The sequence below is a fragment of the Cryptomeria japonica genome, chromosome 4 (assembly GCF_030272615.1).
Source record: "Cryptomeria japonica chromosome 4, Sugi_1.0, whole genome shotgun sequence".
Taxonomy (NCBI): Eukaryota; Viridiplantae; Streptophyta; class Pinopsida; order Cupressales; family Cupressaceae; genus Cryptomeria; species Cryptomeria japonica.
Genome location: NC_081408.1, coordinates 769,355,312 through 769,380,335, shown reverse-complemented (window position 1 = coordinate 769,380,335; position 25,024 = coordinate 769,355,312).

The following is a 25,024-nucleotide window of genomic DNA, read 5'->3' as shown; positions in this document are numbered from 1 at the left end:
CATCTATGTTCTCCAATAACCTTTCGCCAATAAAATTCATTTCATCAATCAAGATATATCTGACATGTGTCATCTCCTCTTTGAAGGTTGGTAATCTTATTCCCCGAAGCTCTTTGAAATCTCTTATCGATATTCTTAATCTTGAATGAACAATCGATGCTCCTATATTGAAGGCAACAACTCCAACTGGTGTGAGCACGAGTAGAGGAGATCGATTTGGCATGGAAGCATTTTGGAGTGCTTCATTTATAGCACCCATCAAATGTGATTTCTCTTTTTCTATCGTATCTTGAATTATCATAAATAGAGGAGGTTATGTTCCATCTGTGAGGTAGTGCGAAATGATAATATTGAGTGTCTTTGCTTGTTTATTGTTGAGGTTGTGATAGTTTACAATGTATGGTATATCATTATGGATAAGAGAACCCATACTTTTCATGGTGTCAATGAAATTGATAGCCTTATTAGTATATTCTTCACCTTGTTAATCAATTGACCAATTTGTCTCTTTATCTATATCTCTCCTGCCAAGCATATCTATCTCTGAAGTTTGCATTATTTGGCCACGATGAAGCCTAGAAATAATCTCCCATTCATTTTATATAGTTTCTTCTTGTTTGCTATCATTTTCTTCAATTCCAAAGTCTTCAATGTTTTCATCATTTTGGGTATCTATTGTTGCACATGCCATTGATTGTAATTGAAGTTATCTCAATTTCTCCCTATTGCATCATTGTTATTCCCAATTTCCCTTTCGATGTTGCGAAAAGGTTGTAGGATTTTGCCAAGATCAAGGGCACAATGAAAAGCATAAAAGAGACAATAGAATAACAAGAACAAACTGTATTCTCATCAATATGCAAAATGATCAACTGGATTAACCAATACAATGAATAGAGGCCTGCTTATATAGGCAAGGCCATAAGGATGTATGAGCACATAAATATGACATGTGGCTCAATGAGAAACAAGGGTAGGTAAGAAATACTAAGGGTAGGTAGGAGAAATAATATAATATTCCACAAGAGGTGGATGACCCACCGAATGTGGAGTGTAACAGCAAAATAAGACCACAAAAGGTGGAATTTCTCCTACAAGCACTATCCCTAAGTGCACACTTCCCTAAGTGTCTCAAATCCAAACTACAAAGAGATGCATTATCCTAAGTTAACTTAAGTAAGTGTAATAATATCCAAAATGAATATTTATTTACACCAACACCCCCCCTTAAGTGCAACTTAGGGGAATGAAGACTCAAGTCAACAATGCAAGATGGGTCCCGACTACTAGGCCATGATAGGTACCCATGTACAATATGCAAATGCAAGCAAAACTATGCAATGCAATCTCTCACAAACGGAGAAAGGGAGAAAACCCAGTGGGAAAAAACTCCCCCCCAAAAGAGAGAAGAATGTACAAAAGAATCTCAAAGAAGAAGGACAAAACCTCAAAGAGGAAAAAGTCTCCCCCATAAGAGAGGAAGGAGAAGTCAGCTGACCCCCCCTAATGACACATCCCGCACCCCCAAGAGAGCTTGCAACTACTAGAACTTACTCTCGGTGAAAGGTTTGGAGAATATGTCAGCAACCTGCTCTGCTGTAGGACAATACTGCAAATCAATGACCTACTCCTGGATGAGCTATCGGATATAGTGCATATGAATCTCGATGTGTTTGGTCCGCTGGTGCTGGACCGGGTTCTTCGAGATGGCAATAACACTCTGATTGTCGCAATGTAGGACTGTCGGTCGTGGAGTAGTGAATCCAAACTCTGTGAGGATCTGCTGGAGCCAAATGGTCTTAGTCGCTGCGTTAACAGCGCCTCGATACTTAGCCTCAATCGAAGAGAGAGCAATAGCATGTTGCTTCTTACTCTGCCATCAAATGGGGCCTGAACCAAGGTGAAAACTGTAACCAGAAGTAGACTTACGATCAACTAGATCGCCAGCCCAATCGGAGTCTGTGTAACCAACCAAGTGAAGTCCTGTGCCTGTTGCATAGGGAATCCCATAGTGAGGTGTACCCTGGATGTAATGAAGGATGTGTTTGGCAGCTTTCCAATGAAGCTCATGTGGATCTTGCATGAAGCGGGAAACCATGCCAACTACAAATGAAATATCAGGGCGTGTATGAGTCAAGTAGATGAGACTACCCACAAGCTGACGATACAAAGTGGCATCGACTAGTGGAGAAGAACACTGAGCCTCAAGCTTGACTCCTGAAAGAAAGGGAGTCGGGGTAGGCTTACAATCAGCCATATGAAAGCGTGCAAGTAGATCAAGAGCATACTTGGGCTGCGATAGAGTAATCCTAGAAGGTGACTATGAAATCTCTATCCCGAGAAAGTAGTGCAAAAGACCCAAGTCAGTCATAGAAAATCTGTCATGCAAAGTAGATTTGACCCTGCTAATGATGGATGAAGTACTCCCTGTAATGATCAAGTCATCAACATAGAGCACAAGTATCAAGTGAGAGTCATCGTGTCACAAAATGTAGACATTCAGATCAGAATGACACCTGGTGAAACCTGCGGAGAGAAGAAAGGAATCCATCTTGGCGTACCAAGCCCTGGGGGCCTGCTTAAGGCCATAGAGAGATTTCCTTAGTTTGCAAACCAAGGAAGTATCCTGGATGAAACCCTGTGGCTACTCCATATAAATCTCCTCATCAAGATCACCATGAAGAAAAGAACTCTTCACATCCATCTGATGTACAGCCCAACCATGAGCTGTAGCAATAGCAAGTGTCAAACAAATGGAGTTCATCTTGGCTATGGGTGCAAAGGTCTCAGTATAGTCAACACCTGCAACCTGCGAGAAACCTTTTGCAACAAGCTGAGCCTTATACTTATCCACACTACCATCCGCTACAAACTTGGTCTGACAGATCCACTTACATCGAACCATCTTTCTCCCCTTAGGGAGATGGACTAGATCCCATGTGTTGTTCCTCATCAAGGAACTATACTCTTCCTCCATAGCTTGGTCCCACTCAGGAACCCCTGATGCTTCCCTAAATGTCTGTGGATCGGAAGCGGTAGCAATGAATGCATGTGGAAGATCCTGATGTTGTGATCGAGTTCTCCGTGTATCTGAAGGATCCCCAACAAGAGAACCCGCAGACTCAAGTGTCTGTGGAGCCCAACGAGGTCTAGGTGGAGGTGGAGAACGAGGCTCCTCAATTGCAAGTGGACCCTGCGAAGGTGTAATCCTGCGAGTCGGAGTTGAGGGAGTCTCATCATCTGAATCACTAACATCACTATCCACAATGGAGGAAGGTGGAGGAGGTAGAGAGGCTAAGCTAGGAGAGCTTTCCTCAAAGTGAACACTCCTCTCAATGAATACCTCATGTGTCTCTGGATCCATCAATCTGTATGCCTTAACACCCTCAGGATATCCAACAAATATGCAAGGCCGACTCTGTGGTTCCAAGGCCTTGCATTTCTGTGGAGGTATGCGAGCCCATGCTGGACACCCAAAGACTTTGAAATGTCTCACAATCGGTTTTCGACCAGCCCAAGCTTCAAAAGGAGTAATACCTTGCAAAGCTTTGTGAGGAACCCGGTTCTGGATGTGTGTGGCACAACTGATAGCCTCTGCCCAAAAGGCTGGATCAAGAGAACGTGCATGTATCATACAGCTAGCCATTTCTTTGAGAGTTCTATTCTTGCGTTCTGCAACCCTGTTCTGCTGTGGAGTGTATGCGACAGATTGTTGAAGATCAATCCCCTCAAATGTACAAAAGTCCTCAAGTCTCTTGTTCACATATTCCCTGCCATTATCTGTGCGAAGAATCTTGACCACTTTCCCTGATTGCTTCTCCACACGAGTCTTGAAGTCCTAAAATCTGTCAAATACTTCACTCTTATGAATGAGAAAGTAGACCCAAGTGAAGCGGGAGTAGTCATCAATGAAGGTAAGAACATAGTGGGCCTTACTGAATGAAGGTGCTGGAAATGGACCTGCTACATCGATATGAACAAGTTGAAGAACTTCCAAAACTCTCCAAGTTTTCCCTTTATCAAACTTCTCTTCGGGATGCTTGCCCATGGAACAACCTGAACATACACCCTCTAAAAAATTGATTCGAGGTAGACCTGTGACCATGTCTTTAGTGCTTAGCTGTTGAAGATAGCGGTAGTTGAGGTGACCAAACCGCTCATGCCATAGCTTCCTTTCTGAATTTGAATGAGTAAGCAAGGCCCTAGAAGGTGAACTTGGCACAAAGTGGGAGAATGAATAAAGTCGTGAGTTGTCATTGACTTGTCCCACTGCTACCAAGGCATCATCATCAAGTTCCTTTACCACAACTAAATCTGGTGTAAACTCAACCTTTTTCCCATTCCCATAGTGAGTGATTTGGTAGATGGAGAGAAGGTTGGTAGACAAGTTAGGAACATAGAGAACATTCTCAAATGTTCCATCATCCATGTCAACTGAACCTTTCCCTTCAACCTCTACTCGTGTGTCATCACCTATGTAAATGTGAGGTACCTTAGATGGCTCCAATGAAGAAAACTGCTCCTTTGTAGAACCCATGTGATATGAGGCACCCGAGTCAAGTATCCATTGCTGTGAAGAACCTGTTTTAGCCACAAATGCTTGCCCTTTTCCCTTAGACTGTGAGGAAGAGGAAGGAGAAGAAACCTTCTTTGTGTAGACGGATGGCAAGTTGATGTTGTTTTTCTTGAGAAGATTGGTTAACTCATCAACTTGTTTTGCGTGGCATCGATGCTCATCATGACCATACTTCTTGCAATATGCACAAGTTGGTTTATCCTTCTTAGGTGGTGTTCCCTTCTTGGAAGAGGATGAAAAATCGCCTTGTGATGGAGAGGATGATTGTCCCTTTTCCTAGTGTGGTTTAGACTTAGATTGCTTCTTCTTGTTGTTGGAATCTTTGCCTTGACTTCCTTGATTTCCTTGATTTGCTACCAAAGCCTTAGACTTTGAAGACTTGAGAAACCCCATGTTCAACAACTTAGTTTGTTCCAATATCAACATTTCTATGAAAGCATCAAATGAAGGCATAACATAAGAACTCCCCACTATCAAACGATGAGTTTGGAAGCTAGATACAAATACTGCATATTCTGGTGCAAGCTTATCCAACAAGTTGAATATTAATTGAGCATCCTTTTTGTCAATTCCACAATCCTTTAGCTTTTCTCTTAGCTCATTTGCTTTGGTGACATAATCTTGGATTGTATCAAAACTCTTGGGATCTAAGTTGGTGAGCTCATTGTCAATCTTATAGCCTCTGATTTCATCAACTTGTCCATACAATTTCTAAAACATATCCCAAGCCTCTTTGATTGTTTTACACTTCTCAATGTGAAAAATGAGGTCATCTGATACATACTTGCGTAAAGTTCCAAGAGCCATGCAATTCTTTGTGAGCCATTCTAATTGAGCATTTGGATCAGCCTTAGGATCAGGTGGTGTTGTTATTGTTTCATCTATGTAGTGTGTGAGACCCTTTCCCATTAGTTTACTCCATACTTTAATTTTTCATGATGCATAATTATGTGGAGTTAAAGGTGGAAATTTGTTAGGACTCATTGCAACAAGAATGGAAAGAGCACAAAGAGAGGCACAATCACACAATACACCCCCCCAAATTCACTCAATCAAAGAACCCCCCCAAATGTGATGATTTTGGCACTTTATAAGTAGTGCGTATACAATGGGCCACTTGCAAAAAATGGCAAAGAGGACTTCTGATTTACAATTTTACAACTGCCTCAATAAGGCCAAAAGAGACTCAAACTGATAATGCAAGAGATCTAACTAAGATCCAAGCAATTTACAAGTACCTAATAGGCCAAATAAGACCAATATCTGAAAGTACAATTTCCACTCAAAATCTCTAAAATCTGAACATAGATTCTGAAAGTAGACGAAAAAATAAGCACTTTCAAAAAAAACAGCACCTGAAAAGGAGGTCGTATGAGCTCAAACGAGGCCTTTGAAGTTGCAAAATTAAGGATTGGACAGGTATAGCTGAGAGAATCTAAAAATTCTGAAAAACCTATGCACCAAAATCAGAAAATGACCACACCACTATGAAGATCATGAAATTTTATTCCATTTCAAAAAAAATTGCACCAAAAAAGGAGCAAAAATGAGCAAGATATGGCCTTTCAAAGTTGGATTGCAAAACTGAAAAGGCCAATGGAGAGGGGTCAAAAAAATTTCAAAAAGTGCTGATGTGGCACTGACATCAGCAAGTCACTATGTTAAATTTGACGATCGTATGATCGTCGCAAAAACTTCGCTCCCTGCTGACTAGGTGTCTGTACTATATGGACGGTTGACTGTGCAGACTGTACGGATGGCGTGGTACTGTACGGACGACTCCATGGCTCTGTGACTATGCAGACCATACGGTCGATGTGGCGCAATGATGTGGTGTACGGAGTGCTATTTTTGAGCCACGTGCAGGGTCTGTACGTTGACTGGGTGTCAGCGTGGCGCTGTCGGAGGTCTTTGGCCGGCAGTGGGAGTCTACGCGTCGCCGAGGCAGGAGTCGGAGGCCGGCGGGGTCACGGTGGAGATCGACGGCGATGGGAGGACCTGCATGGTGGCAACGGCCGGTGATGTGTACGCGGTGCGGCGGTCAGGGTCCTGCACGACGCGGCGTCCGGACTACGCAGCGTGCAACGGCAGGTACCTGCAACCTGCGCACAATGGGTACGGCCGAGTGTGGGGGGTCTGCGGACCCCTCAAAAATGGAAAAAAACCTTCTTTTTTTTTAAAAAAAAAAAAATTTCAATTTTTTTCGAAATTTTTTTTTTGAAAAATAATTTTTTTTTTGTAAAAAAATTTCGAAATCCGTACAATAATAGCCAAAATGGGAAAAAAAAAATTCTCACCAAAATAGGTCAACTTTATAGTCGAAATTTATGGAAATGGCCTCCTGAATTCAATGGTGATGTCCAAATCGCTGTATGATGCCCCCAAAAAATGAAGATCCCCAAATCCGAAAGTAGAAGCCTTCCATGATGTCTCCAAAAACTGATCAACGAAGCCCCAATAGCTCTGATACCATGTAGGATTTTGCCAAGATCAAGGGCACAATGAAAAGCATAAAAGAGACAATAGAATGACAAGAACAAATTGTATTCTCATCAATATGCAAAATGATCAACTGGATTAACCAATACAATGAATAGAGGCCTGCTTATATAGGCAAGGCCATATGGATGTATGAGCACACAAATATGACATGTGGCTCAATGAGAAACAAGGGTAGGTAAGAAATACTAAGGGTAGGTAGGAGAAATAATATAATATTCCACAAGAGGTGGACGACCCACTGAATGTGGAGTGTAACAGCAAAATAAAACCACAAAAGGTGGAATTTCTCCTACAAGCTCTATCCCTAAGTGCACACTTCCCTAAGTGTCTCAAATCCAAACTACGAAGAGATGCATTATCCTAAGTTAACTTAAGTAAATGTAATAATATCCAAAATGAATATTTATTTACACCAACAAAGGTCTGTATAGCAGTAATTCTAAAAACCAAAAATTTATCCATTTCTCTGAGCCACATGTCAAAATAGATAGGATCCTTGGAAATACTCTGACAATACTTGCTTTTTTCCTCAGATTTCATTTTTTATCACCTTTTTAATTTAGGATTGTATATCCACGATTTTCCTACATCAATCAATGGTATTGTTTCCATCTAAAATGGCCTATTTCAATATGCATCAATGAATGAGAGCATGTGTTCTTCATTATTATTTTCATCATCTTCTACTACGCGCTTGAAAACTTCATTTAAGACATTTAAATTAATAAATTTTCTGCTACTTTCTACCAATAGTAGTTCCAATAACATGTGACTTGTTTCTTGTGCTCCAATGTCTCTCTCAATTATTGTTTCAATTAGTAGCTTCCTATAAGATTTTGTAGTTGAATCATCTAGACTTTCAATATTACAAAGAGAATATCATTGGGGTTGTTGCTTTTTTTTTTTCCAAAATAGAGATTCAATTTCTTTTGTTTTGACTAAAAATAGATAAATAAATATTAAGTAAATAGTTAACAATTCTTAATTATTTTTAAAAAGAGTTAATGTCAAAAGTCTATATATAGCTCAAATTTTTATTTTGTTTAAAAGAATATTATTATACAAATTTATTTAATAAATTTTAGTAAGTGTAGGTTTAAATAAGTAAAAAATAAAAAATAGATAAGCATTCAAAATTCATATGGTTTTGGGGATGACCTCGTAGCTTGATGGTAAGTCACATGAGCCATGTTGATAGAGTGTTCACGAGTTTAAAACTCTTCTCTTTCATCCCATGAGAGCCCCTAACAAGGCTCATGTTGGTAGCAAGGAGACACAGACAATGACGTGGAAGCAATCGCTGGTAGAGGCAATGCATAGTGGATAGGAATTAGAAGGAGAGGGCATTTCCACTATGGAGAGATAAGGTGACGCCTACATGTGGTGACAGAGAGATAAAGTTTCGCTTGTGCAAGGCATAGGAGATATAAGGGTGAGTTGTCATGCACATGCAACAAAGTGATAAGGTGGAGATGCCATGCATGTGCAAAGGCAAAAAACATCTCTGAGGATGAGATCCCTAAAAAATGTGGCCTCGCTAATTCATAGCTCCAATCAAAGGCGTTAATGGCTTCAGCCCCTTACCAATAAAAAAAAAATCATATAGTTTTTAATAATAAATATTTAAATTTTAAATTTTAAAAGGTGAATTGGTTTGAAAGAATCAAATTTTAAAAATAAAAAAAGGGGGGGAAAATAGGCATTCTTCACACAAATAATGATTTGAGTGTTAGAAATGATATATCAATTAATAGTTAATCGTATCTAAATAAATATTGAATTAAAACTTGCAAATGTAAAGGAATGGTATGCGGAAGATATGATTTTGCAATTTGTTTGACAACCAAACTTTAGATTCATGAATTGAATCTCTATAGTAAATTGTATGACACATCTATCCCTAGCCTATGCTTTGTATAAAGACATGATCGTGTGTAGTTTTACTCGATGTGAAGCAATTATGTTTGACATGTCGTGATATTGTCTCAAGTTATAGATTTTTGGTGCTTGCACACTTATAAATGATATATGCTTTGGACCAATGTGTTGTTAACAAAACACCTTTTATAATTTGTTGTGAAAGGATTGAAGTGTGAAAATTTCTTATCTCCTAGTCAAACCCTTTTAATTAAGCAAGTTGATAAAAATGAACTTTCAATAGTCCCTAGATGTTTAAGATGGATTTCAAATGCAGTCTAATGCCTTGTGATTTTTTTCTAAATACAAAATCTTAGATGCTCAATTCAAATGTTTTGTATGCAATGGTCAAGTTCTATGAATGTCAATTTTAAGGGTGGTAAGAGTTCAATTTTAAAAAGAGGGAGAAGATCACACACTCAAATATGCCTAGGGGACATAATCATCCCCATAATTGAATGTTTATGGGAAATTTTTCTAAATGATTCAACTATTCTAATTCTACAACTAAGATAATGATAATAAATAGAGTAAATGCTAGGTTTCAGGTCAACTTATGCACAACATAAGACAAACTAAACATTAGGATGATTTTTTCAAGATGATACCAAAAATGAGTGCAAAATGAGAAAGAGAAATAACAAAGTATGCACTTTTCTTCTCTACACATTTAATATGCATATTGCCAACACATCTAAAACTAATAAAATATACTTCCATCTATTATACAAATAACTCAATATAAATAGGCTCCCTTAGTATAACAACCTCCCTCTCCATAGATTTTAAATCTCCTCCAGAAATTACTACCATTAAAATATCTCCTTGTCATATTATCTAATAATATTTATTTTAATATATTTTGCATTCCTTTAAGGGATAACTTTAAGAAGGTTAACTATTAACTTAATATTTTTAAGGTAAAATAATCCTATATATATGTATGAGATAACATTATATTCTTATTGAAGTAAAAACATATGTTTGACAAAGAATCTTTAAGAGATAACTTAAGAGGTGAGTTACTTATTTATTTAATATTTTTTAAATAATAAATTAAAAAGAATAAAGGTATATGTGATAATGTTTTATTTTGATTAAAGTAAAAAGTTATGTTTAGTAGAGAATCTTTGAGCCATAGCTTAAGGGGGAGTTTTTTAATATTTTTTAATAATTATTATTAATTATTTATTAGATCTATTAGGCTTTTTTTTTTTTATTGATTGATAATTTATAAAAATCAAGGAATTAAAAAATTAGATCATTGTTTTATTTGGTATTTGTTAGTCTGTGCTTGTATTATGTTTTTCTGCGTCCTTTAAATTTTTTTTTACAATGTTTTTCTTGAACTGATCTTGTCGTTTGAACATTTTCCAAAAAGTTCAAAGTTCAAGTTCAAGTGTGGTATGTGGTATAGTGGCTTTGTTTTGAAAAAGACACTAAAAGTCTTGGTGGTAATAGTTTATTGAACTTGAATCTTGAACCTTTCTAGTGGTTCAAGCTTCACCGTTCAACATGTCAAAGCAAGTCTTGTGTAAGTAATGTTTTATAATGTTTGAGCTTGGGCATGTTCATATGTTTTGCTCAAATGTTGTTTTGAACTTGAACCTTTGAACCATTTTTTGAAGGGTTCAAAGTTCGAGGTTCGAGGATTGATGATTTTGGAGATAAAGTGAAGAAGTGTCAGTATGTAGGGCATATTCTGAATTTAAAAGATAAACCTCGAGAAAAAGAGTTGTGACAAAAGTCTTTACTGGGGAATAATCATTCCAAAGGAAGGATATGGAGTGAAAAGACTGGTTATTAGTAAATTGTCAGAATTAAATCTTTTCAGCACGATTTGGCACAGATAAGCATGTAGTTTCAAATGGTGATGAATCATGTGACCGATATTTTAGGCTAAAAAGATCTATTTTATTTAAAACGAGTTACTTGCCTTTATTATTTGCCCAACTTGGTAAGTAGAAGATTAGCGCAGGCAGTATTTCTTGCTCTCGACTCTGTGAAATCTCAGTTCTGCATGAAAGGTGAGCTCAAGTTCTTCCTCTTTTCCTATAAATTTTCATATATTGAAAGTGTTATCTGATACTTTGGTCGGTTCAGTCAATTCTTCCTGCTGTGCATTTTCTGGTTGTAAAGCTAAAATGAGACCGAAAGCACCCCAAACAAACCAAAAGTCTTGGTTAGTCTGCTCCTTGCCTAACATAGGGGATACTTTTTTGCCATCAGTAGACTTAGAGGAATTCCATGAAAGAGCAGGGAATTTTGCGGGTTCGTCTTTAATGCAGAAAATTATAGATAGCGAATTGGTAGAAGCTGTAGCATTTCCTCCAACTGTGTCATGTCCAGAAGTAGTCTTGGAATGTATGAGCAAATATGATCCTACTGAGAGGTGTATAAGAGATGTAGAGGGTAAGGTTTTGCTTACAATTAGTTGGGAGGTTGTTACTGTTGTCATGAAAATACCAGAGAAGGAGCAATATGAGGATTGGATAGTATTTAAGTCGCAAGGGCTTTTCTCTGAGAAGAAGTCATGTTATAGGAGTGTCATTGCTAGAAATTGGTTACAAAAGTTTCAAAAGGGGGGTTCTAGACTGCCAAGCCCATTAACTCGAGAGCATCTGATTCAAGAAGTAAGGGATATAGTACTTCTACTACATAGAATGCGAGGAAATCAAATAGCTTTTTATTGGGAGGATTGGATGTATTTCTTTATTCAGGTCATTTTTGGTGAAAGGAGATACATAGATTGGGTAGAGTTAATTGCAGAAAGAATACATGAAGGTTTAAGTTGTTTTGGAAACAAAAATTTATATATGTCCTCTTATCTCATATACTGTTTAGCTTGCACCCGTCAATGGGTAGGTTTGTATCATGAAAATTGGTAGAATGACATGAAGATATATGAATATTACACGCATTTGCAACAACACAGAGTCACTGAAAATTACTACAAGGTTCATAATATTTTTCTTGGTAGGTTAGTGTTTGAGTTAAAAGGAGATATTCATAAGAGATTAACTGAGGAAGCCATGTAGTTTATAAACATATATGGCAGCTTCTATATTCAGTTCTCTAGGTTCACTTATTTGAGGGTTGGTGGTTTTGAAGGTGAACCCTACAAATTGTCGAGATATGTCTTTAACAGGCAAGTGTTAATGGAAGTGTGCAAGTAGCTTGCTCATATAGATAAGAAATATAGGGAAGAACACCAAACAAGGGTTTCTTTTCCCATTGAACTTACATATTACACTTGTAACAATGTTTCAGATGCTTTGAACTTAGAATTAGAGTTCAAAAAAGTTCAATTTTCAGTTGTATTTTCCCCACACTGAGTTTGATATTAAAGAATTTGCAATGGCTCACCTTACGTTCAGGGAGAATTTTTAACATGTATGAAGTCTAGAAGACTTTTGGGCAAATTGTGTGGATGAGTATGAGGTTCGAAGAAGAGCTCACTTAAGATTCATAGTGCAACAAATTAGGGATTATGATCTGAAGATGAACATTGCAAAAGTTGTTGATAATGAAAATGATTTGCTTGATTCCCAATTTGTTGATGATAGGCAGCAAGGAGTACTACTAGAGATTGACTGGAATAAAGACGAGGAAGAGAATATCCAAACCAAGACATTCTTGGTCATTCGAAGAACATAAAAGTGGTTTAAAGAGCAAAGACTGAGTAGAGGCCCAAAGAAAAATTCAACCTCACTCTCTGAGGTCACGGTATCTAATTCACTTGTTCCATCTTGTGTTGCGGGTTATTCACAGAAACAGGGCAAAGGAGGACAGAGAGAAAAGGTAGTGTAAAGCAAAGAAGAGTCAACTTCTAGCAGAATCACCCACTCCAAAACAAGGGGCGAAAGAAGACCCTCACCTGTTGATACTACGAGAGTTGACCTTGAGATGGATACTACCTCAGTTGATCCGAATAAAGAACAACAAGGTCTGGTTGATGAGAGTAGTAATCAACAAGTGCAAGAAGCCTTAAATGCAATCACTACGATGATAGTAAATAATGGGAAAGAAATAGGTAGTGATCTAGATAAGTCTCAAGTTCTTTCAGGTTCAGTATGGTTTATCACAGAAACTGTGATGGAGTGGCTAGAAAGAATTCTGAAGTTCGGTGTCGAATACTTTGTTAATTTAAGTAGAGTATATGATGGGGCAATACAAATGATGAAGGAGTTAGAAGTTGAAATTATCAATTGAAAAAATGAAGAAGCTAAATAAGCATCAAAAGAAGCACATATGCGAGAAGTGCAAAGTTATGGGGTAATGAAGTTTCTTGTTAAAAAACCCATAGTAGGCTTGGACGATAGTCTTTTATATGTTTGTCAGAGGAACATTGAATGGAGAAATTCCTTGATAAAACAGGCTTATGAGGAATTCGTGAAGCTGATGAATCAAATTGCAGAATTAGTTACCTCCATGAGAAATGAACTTGTGTGCATTGGGATAAAATGTCTGAAAGATGATGGAAGAAACCTCGAAATGGTTGAGGTTATAACAGAGTCATTTAAAAGTAAAATCAACTATGTGAAAGAAGCTAAGGGTCTAATTCCGGATGACTTAAGTGTCATTGCTAAAATTGAATTGCTCTTGTTTTTATGCATTGGACATCTGGATAGTCACTCTGACAAAGTTGTATAGGTTCACAATGAGAAAGAGGTATGGAAGCAGCGAATGGCACACGTGGGATTGCCTCATAGCAAAATCATTCAACACTTTGCCATTGCTCATGCGAATTGGAAGAAAGAAACAATTATCAGAACTGCTTAGTAATGTTTTCCGTAGATGATAGGTCATGTTCGCTTGTTAGTTGTAAGACAATTTATTTTTGTTTAAAATGCTGGTTACATTGACTGTGCGGGGCAGAAATTGTTGGCTTTTCATGTTTCCTGTTATAAACCATTGGCCAGGTTGTGTCTATATAACTATGTTTTTGATACTTTAGAATGGTCCGAAACTTTTTGATAGGGATAGATCAAGAGTTTATATTTTGCAGTTTCGTATTTGTTAGTGAAAAAGAAAGATAATTTGATCTATGAATAAAATTGCATCAAGTTGCATTTATTAAATCTGTGTATTTGATATATTGAATGCTTATCTCTGTGAAGATTTGATTCAAATCTGAAATTTGTCATCTTTCTTTTCATTATATGTGAATGTGCAAAAGAAAACTTTGAAAAATCCATCTTGTTGTTAAAAAAAAGTGAAAGTATGTGAGCTTTGAAGAAAATCTGTATTTCAAAAATTATCGTATTCATCTTGTGTTGACAAATGAATGCTTGTATGCCTTTAATACTTTTGGGTAAAAAGTTTGTATAAAATTGTAATAATTTGAAGCTTATTGAAAATCATTTTTAAGAGAATTTGTACCCATATATAGAGGATAGTTGTTTTAATAGTTATCCAACTGTTGGTTGCTTTTGTTTTTTAATTACAGGGTATACAGAGATCAAAGATTAGAAATGTATGAAAGACAAATCTGTTAACCAACAGATTTTTGGCGACTCTGCTGGGGAGTTGAATAGTAGACTAGAAAAAAAATCATGAGATGCATAGGGTTGTCTTGTGATTAGCCTTAGTCTTCATCCTAGTGCATATTGAAGGGTTATTGTATAAACAGGCTAGAGTCAAGAAGATATACTAGGTCCCAGAGGCGTGAAGGAGCTTTGATTCTATTTTTCAAGAATTGCAAAATTTAAATTTTTTTGCTTCCTTTACACCTAGAAGAAGAGCAAGAAGTAGGCCTCCTAGTTCTTCTCCTGTTTCACCTATATCTTCCATCTGTCACTCCCTAACTTTGCATGGTGTTTCTCTTCCTACTGTAATCAATCCTACACCTTTGAACATTGTTTTACCCATGGTTGTTAATAATCCTTGAGGTCCAGTTGTAGGCCCACTTTCTCTTGGAGAAAATTTAAATCCCTTATCGAAAGGCTCAAGAGATCACTTACCCAAGTTTAGTGCTAATGGGAAGGTCATGACTGATGAGCATTTGAATGCCTTTAATGTGGCTTGTGGTGTATTAGCAATTCAACATGAAGATGTGGCAGTAAGGTTGTTCGTTCAAACATTAACTGATGTTGCGACAGATAGGTTTTATCATTTACCAAATGGTGATATTACAAATTGGAATGATCTTAAAACAAAATTTGAAGCTAGGTTCAAGTTAGCTAAAGATGAACACTCACTTTTAGCTCAATTAGCACAGTTGAAAAAGGACATTTTTGAAACAATGAGGGATTTTGTTGCTAAATTTGAGAAAATAGTTCATAAAATCCCAGTCAATCAACGACCCTCTGATGATAACTTGAAGTGTTTTTTTATTAACTCAATGCCTTCAAAAATAAGCTTTTTGATCTGTAGGCAGAGAGTGAAAAGCTTAGCAGCTGCTAAGACTTTAGCTATAGAATTGGAGGATGATTTAATCACTGTTGGAAAGTGGAAAAGAGAAGTTCAGACTCCTACTGCACAAGCATCAACATTAGCAAATTCCTCAGACCCTTTGATTCAGAGGTTGATGAATGATGTAATAACACTCAAGAGACAATTTCCTAAGTCTATTATGACCTATTCATAGCCCTATTAAGATATTCCTAGAAGATTTCCAAATCAATCAATAGGAACCGGGGGAAAAACACCACAATTACCTCCCATGCAGCAAAGGCTAGCTATTGAGGCATCTCCACCAAAAGCTAACATGTGTATTTTTTTATCTTTCCTACCCCAAAATGGTACGTTATTCTCAGTTGATTGGTTCTAAGGAGGTGTTGAGTGAAGTAAGTGAAGAAGAATCTTCCAGGCAGCCTGGTGACTCTAAAATCCACTTCCTAGAGTACGAGTCTAATTCAGAAAGAGGAGGTGACATTTTGGTTACCTTGGAGGATCCTTCATGTGTTGTACTAACCAAAAATCAACAAAATATTAAATCCCATGGTGCTTCTTCGTCCTTGGTTGAAAAGTTCAAAGGTAAAGAGATTCTTTCTCGTTCCCATAATAATGATTTACAGATTCAAGAGATGCAATTGCTAAAACCTATAGATGCAGAAAATTCTTTTGATATTGTTGAATTTTGTAAATCTTCTCGAATTCAAATTACACTAGCTGAATATTTGAAATTGAACCCTAAAGAATATGATTGATTAGTTAAATTTGTAAAAGGAAATAATGCTTCTGTACAAGTAGGGGTTACTCAACAACTAGTTAATGGTACGTATTTCTCAAAAGAAGAAATGCCAATTTGTCTTGTTATTCCTGAAGCTTCACCTAAAATTGTTGCTCATCAAACTGATGAAGCAGAGTTTATCCTTGAATCTAAACCTAATCCTTTTTATGTGTCTTTGTTCATAAATGGACACAAATTGAATAAATGTATCATTGATTCTGGTGCCTCAGATAATGTCATGCCATCTGCTGTTGCCAAAGCTCTAGGGTTATCCTTGACAAAAACCTTTTGGTAGATGTTACTCCATGGACTCCAAGCAAATTCCTCTGTTAGGACAAATTAAAGATGCCCAAGTAGCTCTTGTTGTTCAACCTGATAAAAGAGTTAAATTGACTATTCTAGTAGCTGATATACCAACAATTTATGGAATGTTGCTTAGTCGTACCTTTTGTAAAGATTTAGGTGGAGAAATAAAGATGGATTGGTCTCAGGCCACTATTCCTATAGGTAAAAGGCAGGTCATCCTACAACCAGAGCCTAAATCTAAATTTACTGTCTTTCCATTTGATGATCCTAAGGCACAAATTTTGTACCAAGATGGTTATTTTGGCAATTACATGATTTTGTCTGATAATGAAGTTACAACCTCTACTTCCCGATTGCAAGAAATTGATGAACTTTGGGTTATGGAGTTCAATGGGAGTTGTTCAATATCAAGCTCAAGAGAAGGAGTTGTTCTTTTTTCCCCTTCTGGGAAAAATATTCCTTTTTCTTTCAAGTTGGAGTTTAAGAACACAAATAATACCGTTGAGTATGAAGCTCTATTATTAGGACTCTCTGAGGCAAAGTAATTGGGAGTTCAGTTGTTGCAGACCAAGGGAGATGCTGAGTTGATTTTCAAACAAGTTAGAGGGTTGTTTAATGTCAAGAATGAGAGGTTACGACATTACAGGAATAGAGTGTGGGATGAAATTGAAGGTTTTGATGCTTTCTCTTTTGAGGCCATTCCCAGGGAGCAAAATTCTAGAGCTGATTCTTTAGCGGTTTCAACTTCTCTTCTAGTCCCTCATCCTAAGTTCACAAATAATATGTTGATTTATCGACTAAGTATACTTGATAATTTAGAATTTTGGTAGGTCTTTGAAAATGCCAAGCAAATTAAGAATTTCTTGCATTGCACAGAAATGTTCGCTGCTACCTTTTTCGAAGGATCAGAATCTGAGTGCAAGGAGTTTTCTCCGGAACCAGGTCAAGTGACAAATGATGGAATAGTACAACTAAAAGGAAATAAGATTCCTAGAGGGCTAGTCTCTTTAGAATGTCACTTTTATCGCCATTATGCTTTTAGAAAAAATGAGGATGAGCGAATTCTTGTAGCTCAGGATACAGGTGAAGATGAAAGAGTTAATATTGGAATAGAGGAGGATCCCAAGTATGTTAACTTAGGAAAATGTTGCACACCTGAAGAAAAGAGAAGGTTCATAGGTCTCTTGATAGAATACAGAGACATGTTTTCCTAGTGTTATGATGACTTAAAAAATTTTAGAGAAGGAAAGCTTCAACATCATATTCCTTTGAAGCCTGGAACAAACCCTTTTTGGCAAAAGCTGAGGAATTTTAATCCCAAAGTTGCCCAAGCCATTTTTAAAGAGGTAGATAAGATGTTAAAAGCAAAGATTATTTATCCTATCCATCATTCTACTTGGGTAGCTAATATACTTCCTGTTTGTAAAAATAATGGAGAGATAAGGATATGTGTGGACTTCAAAAATTTGAATCAAGCCAACCTGAAAGACAACTATCCATTGCCTGCAATGCATTATATTATGCAAACAGTCTCAGGTTCAGAAATGATGTCAATGCTTGATGGATTTTCTAGTTATAACCAAATTAGTGTTGCAGAGAAAGACCAACACAAAATAGCTTTCATTACCCCCTAGGGCACCTTCACATACAATAGGATGTCATTTGGTCTAATTAATGTTGGAGAAAATTTCCAGAGGGCAATGGACTTGTCTTTTGGTCACCTGAAGGACAAAATAATTGTCGTATATCTTGATGATTTAAAGGTCTTTTCAAAAAGAAGAAAACATCACCTAAGGGACTTAAGGTAGGTATTACACAGATGCAGGGAGCATGGAGCGTCTTTGAATCCAAAAAAATCAGTGTTTGGTGTCATCGAAGGCAAATTATTGGGTCACATTATTTCAAAAAGAGGTGTTAAAATTGATCCTGAAAGGGTGAAGGCAATCCAACAACTAAGTTTGCCATATAATAGAAATGGAGTCAAGTCTTTCTTTGGACGAGTTAATTTTCTAAGAAGGTTTGTCCTGGATTTTAAAGAAATCACTCGATATATTGTGAACCTGATGAGTGAAAAGCAAGTATTCAAGTGGAGTGATGAGGGAAAGAAAGCCTTTGAAGCAATAAAATAAGCTATAGCACATGCACCTACTTTGGTTAACCCCTATTTTAAAAAAGACTTTATCATTTATTGCTATGCCTCAGAACATACCATGTCAGGAATCTTGTTGCAGAAGAATGAAAACAATGAGGAAATACCCATAGCATTCATGAGTGTACCTTTTAAAAAGCATGAATTAAAATATTCACTGATGGAAAAACAGGCTTTTGTTGTTGTGAAAATAGTAAAACAATTCAAGTACTACATTCTTCATTCTCATGCAATAGTATATGTGCCTCACTCCTTCGTTAAGAGTATCCTAACACAGTAGGATATCGGGATGAACAATAGAGCTTCATGGGTGCCTAAGATCTAGGAATTCAATCTAGATATCAAACCAACTAAACTGGTAAGAGGACAAGGCCTGTGCAAATTAATTGCAAAAAGCAAGAGCAAAAGGAATGAGGAATTACCCTTGGTTTTGTTTGTTGGACTTCAAGACACTTGGTTTGCAGATGTTGCTTATTACTTGACTTACGGGGATTGTCTAGCGCATCTCTCTTCGAGAGAAAAGTGAAATCTGAGATTAAAGTCTGCTAAATATGTCATTTTTAATGATGTGTTGTACAAGAAAGGGGTGGATGGAATCTTCTTGTGTTGTGTAGATAAGCAACTTCAAGAGTCATTGTTGAAAACTTTTCATGATGAATCCTGTGGTGGTCATTTTTCATCAATAGTAACTGCTTATAAAATCCTGAGGAATTGTTAGTATTGGCCGGGTATGTTCAAGGACACTTATGATTGGGTAGCTAAGTGTGAAAAATGCAAATTATTCACGGGGAATCCACAACTTGCAACATTACCTCTCAAACCTATAATTATTGATGAACCATTTAAACAGTGGGGTTTTGATTTTATAGGTCCATTGTTGCCCTCATCGAGTGCTGGACATACTCACATTTTGACGGCCATTGATTACTTTACTAAATGGGTTGAAGCCATATTGGTGAGGAAGACAACATCTGAGGTTGTTTGTAATTTTCTTAATGAAAATATTTTGGTTCGTTTTGGGGTTCCTCAAAAATTTGTGGCTAATAATGCAACCAATTTTTCTTCCACTGAGATCTCAATGTTTTGTTATGATCATGGAATTTCTCTTGCTCACTCTTCCGATTATTACCCACAAGGTAATGGCCAGGCAAAATCAAGCAATAAGAATCCGATAAACATTATGAAGAAATTGGTGAGTGAGAACTTCAAAGATTGGCACAAAAAGTTGTATGAGGCTCTCTGGGCAGATCGCACAATCCCAAAAAGAGCAATTGGAATGTCACCATTTGAACTAGTGTATGGCATGGGAGCTCAAGTATCACTTCCTTTAGAACTTGCAACTTCAAAGTTACAAAGAGTTATTGAGGATGCATATTTTCAAGATTCTTTGGAGAAGAGAATTATGCATTTAATGAGAATTGAAGAGGAAAGAGATAAATTGGTTGATCGAATCACGGAGCATCAGATACGGGTCAAGGAAATATTTGATAGAAAAGCTAGGCCACAGAAATTTATGCAGGGTGATCAAGTTTTACTTTGGGATAGCAGAAGGGAGCCAAAAGGGGCACATGGAAAGTTCAAATCACTCTGGAAAGGACTGTTCTTGATTCATGAGGTAAAAGAGCCAAATTCATTTAAACTTGCATATCAGGATGGTATTGTTCTTTCCCTGTCTTATAATGGATAGGACTTGAAATTATATCAATTGTAAACAGGAGTCCCCTGCAGGTCTTGTATATATATTTTTTATTTTTGTTGTTTTTAGTTAGTCGCTGGTTTTATTTTGTTGTGTTTCGGTCCTTTCTTTTGAAGATCAATTTGCATAACCAAAGATTCTAAGTTCATGTCTTGGTCCTTTACTATCCTAGTCCCTAGTCAGAGCCAATGTTAGTTTGTGCTTGTATTATGTTTTTCCGTGTCCTTCAAATTTTCTTTTACAATGTTTTTCTTGAACTAATACTGTCGTTTGAACCTTTTCCAAAAAATTCAAAGTTCAGGTTCAAGCGCGGTATGTGGTATAGTGGCATTGTTTTGAAAAAGGCACTTAAAGTCTTGGTGGTAATAGTTTATTGAACTTGAATCTTGAACCTTTCTAGTGGTTCAAGGTTCACGGTTCAACATGTCAAAGCAAGTCTTGTGTAAGTCATGTTTTATAATGTTTGAGCTCAGGCATGTTCGTATGTTTTGCTCAAATGTTGTTTTGAAATTGAACCTTTGAACCACTTTTCAAAGGCTTCAAAGTTCAAGGTGCGAGGATCGATGATTTTGGAGATAAAATGAAGAAGTGTCAGTATGTGGGGAATATTATGGATTTAAAAGACGAACCTCAAGAAAAAGAGTTGTGACGAAAGTCTGTAATGGGGAATAATTGTTCCAAAGGAAGGATATGGAGCAAAAAGACTGGTTATTAGTGAATTGTGAGAATTAAATCTTTTCAACACGATTTGGCATGGATAAGCATGTAGCTTCAAATCATGATGAATCATGCTACCAATATTTTAGGCTAATCTCTAAAGATCTATTTTATTTAAAATGAGTTACTTGCCTTTATTATTTGCCCAACTTGGTAAGTAGAATATTAGCACAGGCGGTATTTCTTGCTCCCAACTCTGTGAATTCTTAGTTCTGCATGAAAGGTGAGCTCAAGTTCTTCCTCTTTTCCTGTAAATTTTCATAAATTGAAAGTGTTAACTGATACTTTGGTCGGTTCACTCAATTCTTCCTGCTGTGCATTTTCTGGTTGTAAGGCTAAAATGAGACCGAAAGCACCCCAAACAAACCAAAAGTCTTGGTTAGTCTGCTCCTTGCCTAACATAGGGGATACTTTTCTGACATCAGTAGACTTAGAGGAATTCCATGAAAGAGCACAGAATTCTGCTAGTTCCCCTTTAATGCAGAAAAGTTTAGATGGTGAATTGGTAGAAGCTGGAGCATTTCCTCCAACTGTGTCTTGTCTAGAAGTAGTCTTGGAATGTATGAGCATATATGATCCCTCTGGGAGGTGTATAAGAGATGCAGAGGGTAAAGTTTTGCTTACAATTAGTCAGGAGGTTGTTACTATTGTCATGAAAATACTAGAGAAGGAGCAATTTGAAGACTGGACAATATGTAGGTCACAAGGGCTTTTCTCTGAGAAGAAGTCATGTTATAGGAGTGTCATTGGTAGAAATTGGTTATTGAAATTTCAAAAGGTGGGTTCTAGACTACCAATCCGATTAACTTGAGAGCATTTGATTCAAGAAGTAAGGGATATAGTCATTTTACTTCATAGAATGCGAGGAAATCAAATAGCTTTTTATTGGGAGGATTGGATGTATTTCTTTATTCGGGTCATTTTTGGTGAAAAGAGATACATAGATTGGGCAGAGTTAATTGCAGAAAGAATACATGAAGGTTTAAGCTGTTTTGATAACAAAAATTTCTATATGTCCTCTTACCTCATATACTATTTAGCTTGCACCCATCAATGGGTAGGTCTGTATCATAAAAATTGGCAGAATGATATGAAGATATATGAATATTATCCGAATTTGCGACAACACAGAGTCACTGAAAATTACTACAAGGTTCATAATATTTTTCTTGGCAGGTTAGTGTTTGAGTTAAAAGGAGATATTCATAAGAGATTAACTGAGGAATCCATGTAGTTTATAAACATATATGGCAGCTTCTATATTCAGTTCTCTAGGTTCACTTATTTGAGGGTTGGTGGTTTTGAAGGTGAACCCTACAAATTGCCGAGATATGTCTTTGACAAGCAAGTGTTAATGGATGTGTGAAGGCAGCTTGCTCATATAGATAAGAAATATAGGGAAGAACACCAAATAGGGGTTTCTTTTCCCATTGAATTTACATATTACACTTGTAACAGTGTTTCAGATGCTTTGAACTTAGAATTAGAGTTCAAAAAGTTCAATTTTCAGTTGTATTTTCCCCGCACTGAGTTTGATATTAAAGGATTTGCAATGGCTCACCTTACGTTCAGGGAGAATTTTCAACATGTACCAAGTCTAGAAGACTTTTGGGTGGATTGTGTGGATGAGTATGAGGTTCGAAAAAGAGCTCACTTAAGATTCACAGTGCAAAAAATTAGGGATTATTTTCTGAAGATGAACATTGCAAATGTTGTTGATAATGAAAATGATTTGCTTGATTCCCAATTTGTTGATGACAGGCAACAAGGTGTACTACCAGAGATTGACTAGAATAAAGATGAGGAAGAGCATGTCCAAACCAGGGCATTCTCGGTCATTCAAAGAACAAAAAAGTGGTTTAAAGAGCAAAGACTGAGCAGAGGGCCAAAGAAAAATTCAACCTCACTCTCTGAGGTCATGGTATCTAATTCACTTGTTCCATCTTGTGTTGTAGGTTATTCACTGAAACAGGGAAAAGGAGGACAGAGAGAAAAGGCAGTGTAAAGCAAAGAAGAGTCAACTTCTATTAGAATCACCCGCTCCAAAACAAGGGGCGAAAGAAGACCCTCACCTATTGATACTGTGATAGTTGACCTTGAGATGGATACTACCTCAGTTGATCCAAATAAAGAACAATAAGGTCTAGTTGATGAGAGTAGTAATCAACAAGTGCAAGAAGCCTTAAATTCAATCACTACGATGATAGTAAAGAATGGGAAAGAAATAGGTTGTGATCTAGATAAGTCTCAAGTTCTTTCAAGTTCAGTATGGTTAGAAAATATGTTAAGCAGAAAGAAGAGAAACATTGTTCCAGCCTCAATTCCAGTAGAGGACATGGTGAGTAAATGCTTGGGAAAATCTCCTAAAATGAAGAAGTCAAAAACTATGTCAAAAATTGATTTTGATGTAGATAATGGGAACTGGATTGCAAAAGTAGCACATCCATTGACAGATGAAAGGACAGAAAACCCTACAACCTAGGACTTTACTATTAAAAAGGTAAATCTTGGAACTGCTTCTCGAGCTACAAATGTTCTTCATCTTGAGGCTTCAACAAAGAAGATCATAACCAGGACTTGGAAAGATGAGAAAGATAAGCATCAGATGAAAGAAATGTTACGAAGGATGTCAGAGTATATTGAGGCAATTAATGATCTGAACCCTCAACCTTTGTCACAGATTCCAATGTCATTTGATCCCAAGTCCCCTGCAAATCAGAAGACTCTAGAACACATACAAAAATGCAGGTTTATCGCAGAAACTGTGATGGAGTGGCTAGAAAGAATTTTGAAGTCCAGTGTCGAATACTTTGTTAATTTAAGTAGAGTATATGATGGGGCAATACAAGTGATGAAGGAGTTAGAAGTTGAAATCATCAATTGAAAAAATGAAGAAGCTAAATGGGCATCAAAAGCAGCACAGATGTGAGAAGTGCAAAGTTATAAGGTAATGAAGTTTCTTGCTGAAAAACTCGTAGCAGGCTTGGACAATAGCATTTTATATGTTTGTCAGAGGAACATTGAATGGAGAAATTCCTTGATAAAACAGGCTTATGAGGAATTCGTGAAGTTGATGAATCAAATTGCATAATTAGTTACCTCCATGAGAATTGAACTTTTGTGCATTGGGATAAAATGTCTGAAAGATGATGGAAGAACCCTCGAAATGGTTGAGGTTATAACGGAGTCATTTAAGAGTAAAATCAACTATGTGAAAGAAGCTAAGGGTCTAATTCTAGATGACTTAAGTGTCATTGCTAAAATTGAATCGCTCCTGTTTTTATGCATTGGACATCTGGATAGTCACTCCGACAAAGTTGCACAGGTTCACAAGGAGAAAGAGGTCTAGAAGCAGCGAATGGTACACGTGGGATTGCCTCATAGCACAATCATTCAACACTTTGTCGCTGCTCATGCGAATTGGAAGAAAGAAGTAGTTATCAAAATTCCTTAGTAATGTTTTCCGTAGATGATAGATCTTGTTCTCTTATTAGTTGTAAGATAGTTTATTTTTGTTTAAAATGCTGGTTACAGTGACTTTGCGGGGTGGAAATTGTTGGCTTTCCGTGTTTCCCGTTATAAACCGTTAGCCAGGTTGTGGCTATATAACTATGTTTTTGATACTTTAGAATGGTCTGAAACTTTTTGATAGGGATAGATCAAGAGTTTATATTTTGCAGTATTTCGTATTTGTTGGTGAAAAAGAAAGACAATTTGATCTGTGAATGAAATTGCATCAAGTTCTGTTTATTAAATCTATGTATTTGATATATTGAATGCTTATCTCTATGAAGATTTGATTCAGATCCGGAATTTGCCATCTTTCTTTTCATTATATGTGAATGTGCAAAATAAAACTTTGAAAAATCTATCTTGCTGTTAAAAAAAAGTGAAAGTCTGTGAGCTTTGAAGAAAATTTGTATTTCAAAAATTACCGTATTCATCTTGTGTTGACAAATGAATGCTTGTATGCCTTTAATACTTTCG